This window comes from Hibiscus syriacus, unplaced genomic scaffold, assembly GCF_006381635.1.
Source record: "Hibiscus syriacus cultivar Baekdansim isolate YM2019G1 unplaced genomic scaffold, ASM638163v2 tig00110633_pilon, whole genome shotgun sequence".
Classification (NCBI taxonomy): domain Eukaryota; kingdom Viridiplantae; phylum Streptophyta; class Magnoliopsida; order Malvales; family Malvaceae; genus Hibiscus; species Hibiscus syriacus.
In genome coordinates this window covers 646,521-653,413 of record NW_024062806.1, presented here as the reverse complement: position 1 = coordinate 653,413, position 6,893 = coordinate 646,521, and the positions used below count along the sequence as shown (strand labels likewise).

Below are 6,893 nucleotides of genomic sequence, written 5' to 3'. Positions count from 1 at the left end.
GTAGTGTTGACGAAAAGGATTGTTGTATTATATTATAATACAGAGTCGAGGAATTCAATTTTTCGGAGTTTCAAAGGTTTCTTGGGAAAATAAAAGTTCAAAAGAAAGGGAAAAGGGGTTCTAGATTCCAGAATTGAGAGAAAGGAACCGTGACTCGGTATTTAAGAATCAGTGTTTCAAATACCGTACGAGTTTAGAGAGTTTACATGGATTTCTCCTCGAGCTCTTCTGGTATTGAGGCATAATTGATCTCAAATCAAACTCCATTCCATACTAATGTGATGTGAGTAAAGATTTTGATTTGCTATAATTATTGGAAAAAATTAGAGAAATAAAAATCATTTAAATTATTTCAAAAAAAAAATGAATATTTAATTCATAAAATTGTCGGTAGTTGGGATGAGTTTATTTTATTTATAATTTTGAGATCAAAATGGTAAAGAATAAAAGTATCATGACTAAAATAGGAATTTATAAAATTTGTTCCTTTGAAATTAGAGAACTAGAAACCATTTAAATTCTTTTGTGTATAATTTTGGGATGATTTTATTTTATTGTTGTTGACTATAATTATATTGTACCACTTTGAAAGAACATTAAAGTTAATAGGATTTAAAGTAAAAAAAAACAGTAAAGTTTAAAGTGAAACGATGTATTTAATTTATTATAAAATATAATGTATGTTCGTTTATAGCTTGTCGAAGTTGTGGTAGCTTTCGGACCAATTTGAATGGATTATAATTCTATTTTTTTACCATAAGGATTAAATCGAAATGAAACTAAAATTATAAGAACAAATTAAAAATCTCATTTTTTTTATTAAATTACGCATGTCAAATTCTTGTATATATATATGGGTTAAGATCCACTTATACAGTAAAACTTTTTAGTTTTACACAGATTTATAGGATCATTATATGAGTGAAAATAGATGGTTGAGATTAACTCTATTTTTTCTCAGTGAATATCTTCTCATTCATACTGTTAATATCAGACATCTATTTTCACTCATCTAACGGTCTTAAATATGTTTAAAACTCTTTTAGTTTCACATAAATTTAGGACCGTTAGATGAGTGAAAATAGATGATTGAGATTGACTCATTATATTCTTTTTCCAGTGAATATATTCTCATTTCCTATTGTTAATATCAGACATCTATTTTCACTCATCTAACTGTTCTAAATTTGTTTAAAGCTCTTTTAGTTTTTCATAAATTTAGGACCGTTAGATGAGTGAAAATAGATGACTGAGATTGACTCATTATATTCTTTTTCCAGCGAATATCTTCTCATTTCATACTGTTAATATCAAACATCTATTTTCACTCATCTAACGGTCCTAAATGTGTTTAAAACTCTTTTAGTTTTACATAAATTTAGGACTGTTAGATGAGTGAAAATAAATGGCTGAGATTGACTCATTATATTCTTTTCCCAATGAATATCTTCTAATTTCTTACTATTAATCTCAGTAATTTATTTTCACTCATCCAACAATCTTAAATTTATGTAAAACTAAATTAATTTTTACATTTTGTAAAAAGATTCTATCTTATAAAAGGTTAGGATATACTTCCATAATGTAAAATTTTTTATTTTTACACAGATTTAGAACTATTTAATGATTGTTTTTTTTCAGTGAATATTTTCTCATTTCCTACGATTAATTTCAACAATTTATTTTTACTCATCCAACGATCCTAATTCTTTGTAAAACTGAAAGAATTTTACTCATATCCCATATATAAATTAAAATTTTAAGACCAATAAATTAAAAAAATAATGAATTCAAATATCTTGAATTAATAGCCAAACGCATAAATCTTGAGAAGCTACCTAGAATTAAAAAAAATCACCTCAATCGGATATAGAATACAAAACTATAGCTTTTACTATTTTTATAATATAAGATTCTTCAAATTTACCGTTTCAAAGGAGTAATTTTTGAAGATCTCCGTTTTAGTCTCTTCACTTTCATTTTCTTATATTTTAATCCCAAAAAGAGCAAACAAAGTTAAAACAAAGTTAAAACAAAACATGAATTCTAAAGCCACCCTACAGACAAAATTTAAACCCTCAAATTTGTGAATGTAATTACAAAATACAAAAGACGATTACATTGTTGTGAATACATGAGCATATTTCAATCTATTTCACCCTCCTCTGCATCATTTATAGGATTCGGATCACCTTCTTCTTCCTCTTCATCTTCCTTCATATACAACCCGAGCTGTTCCAACGGGTTGCTGCTCCCAAGCTTAAAACTACCCAGCGCTTCCAGATTGTGATCTGTGCATGTTCCGTCCACTGAGCTTGGCAAATTCTCAACCGGGGCAGCGCTAAGCATTTCTAAGTCTTCAAGAAACCTAGAATTCTCATTTATTTCGATAGTCTTCTCCATCTACAAAACATCAGAAAATGTTTGGATATAATCCATAATTGATAAGGGTGTCATTTTCTAAAAGAAAAAAATGTTGATACAATGCATTCTTCTACCACCTTGAGCAATGCCTGCCGTGCTTCTTCTCGCTCAAGCTCCCTCTTCCGTCTAGCCTCTGCTGCAGCTTCTGCTTCAGCTTGTCTTCGAGCATCTTCTGCAGCCTCGGCTTCTGCTTGCAGTCGTGCCTTTTCTGGTCAACATTGAAATACGCAAAGATTGCAAATAAGTGAACTTGTCCATTTTGGAAACATATGTATTAACTTGTGAAAAATTGCAAGTTGAACACACAACAAATACACTCGATTAAAGTTCGAACCTTTCTTCCTTAGTAGTTCTAGTTCCTCTCTTTCCCGACGTAATTTTTTCGGGTCCCCCACGTCTCCCTGATCCATGACAAAAAGTGATCAGAAATGAATAAGTATGACATACCATAAGTTCCAGGAACCCAACCTTTCAACTAACCTGTGGAAGTGCCTTTTCTCGAGCTTTATAATAGTATCAGCAAATCGTTTTTTCAATAAAGCAGCTCTATAGAGTTTCTCAGGAAAATCTGTCTCTCAGTTGGAGCACTGTCCCCTATACTTTTAATTAGAGAGACAGTAAGACACAACTCGAATATAAATACAGTTTTTTTCTTTTTCTTTTTTTCCCTTTTTACTCTCATTATCTGCATTGAACTTACCATCTTGGCAACCGTCTGACTCAACAGAACTTGGATTTGGCTGAGAAGGCTGATCAAGCTGATCTAACCCACCCATACATTCTGCAAATAGAATACGGATTGACAACTTACATGAATATATGATTTCATGGCTTTTCTATTCAAGCAAGATAAGTAGCTCGTGAAAAAAATATAAACATTAAAACTTGGTCACTCACGATTCTTATGAAGATTTGTCAGCACTAGTCTTTTCGTCTAATTGAGCCACGGAATCTATAGTTTCCGGTACCTGAAGGGGCAATGCAAAAAGATGCTAGTTAAAAAGGTAATCCAGGCCATCCGAAACTCCTTGGGACAAGGGTAAACTTTAAAGTGGATCAAACATATAATTAGAAAGTCAAACAACTCAGAATTATCATTTAAAACTAAATAGAACCTGCACACACCTTCATTGCATCCACCAAACTTGATGCTTTAGCACCATCAGATTCACTATCCGAACTGACAGAGTCTGAATCTGCAAAGATCAAAGAAGTAAGCAGCCATGGAAATTACACCTGGCAACAGGCATTTAATCTACCTCTTTTTTCAGGGGGTGGAGGAGTTCAAAAAAGTTATTTACCTAACCAAAATTCAGCACAAGCAACGAAAAGAGACTAGATAAACAAATAACATACAGAAGCATAAATGTAAAGAAACTAATTCTCTAGTTGGAACTTTCCAAGTCTAGTTTTTCTAACAATTATGTTTACCATATGTTGGTTGGTTGGTAACTCAGGTGTGCATGGAGAACAGAGAATTTGGATCCAAAACAATGCAGGAACTGAAGATTCATCATTTACTTAGGAAGACAGATTACATGATGCATACCAAAGGAAAAGGAAAAGTGCGATTACCTCTAGAGCTGCTTGAGCTGACAGACTTTGCACTTCTATGGCCTGTATCTTTCTCCATCTCCACGGGTGGATAGCTTGATACAGGAGGCTTATTTCCCCCAACGTCAACATCCTCATCAGCTTGGTCATTCCCTGCAAATGAAAAGGACAGAAAACAAGTCAGAAGGAAAACATAGCTCAGAAGGCGGGTTAATTATTAAGCAAAGTGATTTGAAAGATGACCTTTTCCTTGTTGCATGGATGAATTACTCGGTGCAGATTCATTCATTACCTGAATCATAAAATTTCCCAAAAAGTAAACAAAAGTAAATAAGATTTAGAAGTATTTGACCACTTCGTGTTTATACAAATACATATTGGAGCATCCAAAGCAAGCACCGGTGCCAATTTTTCAGCCTTTATAAGGTGATGTACCTCAATTTCACAAGGATCACCTCTAACTTGGGGTTTTTGTTTTTCTTGCAAATGGTCATCTAAAAGTCTCTTCAACGTGAACAAGCTATCATCACTGAGGCCATCAATATCGATCTCAATTTCTTCTTCTCCAGATTCATTTCCATTTGAACTGTGCTCTCTCAAGAAATCGATGATATGCACAGGCATTTCAGAGAGCAAGATTCCAGTTGTCTGCCTATATTGTGTTTTCCTCATACGTCATTCTCTTTACAGGTTCCTTTATAATTTCTTGGGTCATTGAGGTTGTCTTTCTCTTTTTTGAAGGAGGCATTGACTTAGAAGTCTCCAAGTCCTCTGAATGAGCTTTACTTTGTACCAACTGGGAACCAATAACGGGTAATTTCTTCTCAAAGTTTTTCCACCTTACCTCAAAAAACTTGTTAAGGGTATCAGCCATTATGTGGACATCATTTCCAGGGGGATTATAGGTCATTGCATTATTGAAAGTAAGCTTCACGTCATCATGAAACTCCAAGGGGCTTCCATACGCATCTGATGCTATCTTCTTTTTAACTGTTCCTAGATCCATCGGGTGCTTTATCACATTAAAGTAATCTGGAATATTCAACTTGACTATATCTACCGGTTGGTTGAAAACCCACCCGTACTGATGGCCCATCAGTCGTTTTAGAAGACCCTCACACTGCTTCATCAACATAATATTTGAGGTGTTTACTGCTGAAGCATGCTTTGCCGACTCAGATTTCCCAGAAAAAGACCGATTAAGACCACGTGCCTTTCCACTCAAAGGATTCCCTTTCTTCCCGGGTCCGGAAGTTATCATGGATGATTTCTGAAAATCCCGTGCATGAGGTAAAACCTGTCCGTTACTGCAACTAAGAATATCACTGGAAGACGACATAGTGACCCCATATGTCCTTTGCAACTCAACTTTCTTCTGAAGCATCCGAATCTGTTCCAATTCATCTTTCAACCTATGTATCGAACCCTTTCTTTCAGACTGTGACATTTTTGACAGAGAAAGAACTTGCATACTGACACCTAAAGTGTCGATTTTATCAGGGTTCAAACTGATACATTTTCTCTTTGGAGCACTTGAATTGATGCATTTTCTCTGTGGGGCACTTGAACCTTCTGAAGCAGTAATCTTGGCATCAATTCGTCCCGAGCTGCCAGATCCCTCAGATTCACCTGGAGGCTCATATGGGTCACAGTAATACTCTCCTGCAAATGTATCTCGCTTTGCCAACATCTCAGCCAAAACACCTTTCTTTTATATCCCTTTATTCAGTGAAAAGGAGCTGCTGATTTAATCAACGCACTCTGAAGATATCAATCATAGGTGCAAAATTATCCAAATTGATTTCTACAGTAACTATAAACCCACTTTGTAACTACAACTACAAGAGAAAAGGTAAGTAAAAGTTTTAAGCAAGTTTATATCAACTCTTCTTAGCAATTTACCCAAATATAAAATCTTTTGACCATTTTGTCTACTTTCTTGAACTATTTATCTTTTGAAATAGCCAAATTCGCTAGAACAAATCGAAAAGAACATTTATGGTGATCAAAATTGCCCCATTAAACAGCGAATACATCCAGATGTAAAGCTTTTCCAACGATGAAAAAGAAATTAAACAGCATGAGAATTAATTGAACTTATTCGTAGTTGAATTAAAGCACCTCCTGCATGCATTTACCCAAATCCTGAATTTTACCCATCTCGTTAAATTATTTACATTACCCATCCTTACGAACCACAAATCCAACACATTGAACTATATAAAACACCCAAAAAGAGAGAGAGAAAACCCAAATTCACATTTAATCATTTTCAATCATGCATGGAAAATTAAAATCGCAAGTAAAGAAAAACTAGCTTGCTGATTTAAATTTGAGAAAACTATCTAACATTAACAAGAAAATAGCTCAAATCTTTACATCAGAATAAGCTTGGTACAACAAAACCCTAATCCAATATGGCACCCCCTTCTCTAAGAGAAATTCAAAACTAGATCCCAAAAAAAATCTAAAATAAAGAATAAACCAGTAACAATTACCGGTATAGAAGTGCTCTCTAATTGTTCCTCCAACGTCGAAAACCCTTTCTTCAATTCCTTAAATCTTTTCAGCGACGAAGTAAAAGAAATACAACAAAAACACACAGAAACGCAGAAGAAGGAAAGAAAAAGGTGTAGATCAAGAAACCCTAGACCAATTAGTTATTAATATTATTAAAAATAGAAAAGGAATAATTTTTTTATTGGAAGTTTAAGAAAAATGGATCGAGAAAACAATTATTAGAGGGATAAGCAAAAGAGTCGACCGTCGGTCTTCTTCTCGCTATATAAATGGGCTTCTGCTTAACTACGATAAATTGTGACCGCTGGATTCAGTAATGAAAATGATCGGACGGATAGTTTTAAAATCAATCTAAGCCGTCCTTTTTTTGTGTGCTGATTTAACACAATTTGTCC

The 6,893-nt window shown here is 34.0% G+C and overlaps 1 pseudogene; it reads right to left on the bottom strand.

The window, feature by feature from the left end:
- Positions 1-2,116: 2,116 nt before the first annotated feature.
- On the bottom strand, positions 2,117-6,186 carry LOC120136483 (annotated as a pseudogene).
- Between the last annotated feature and the right edge of the window lie 707 nt (positions 6,187-6,893).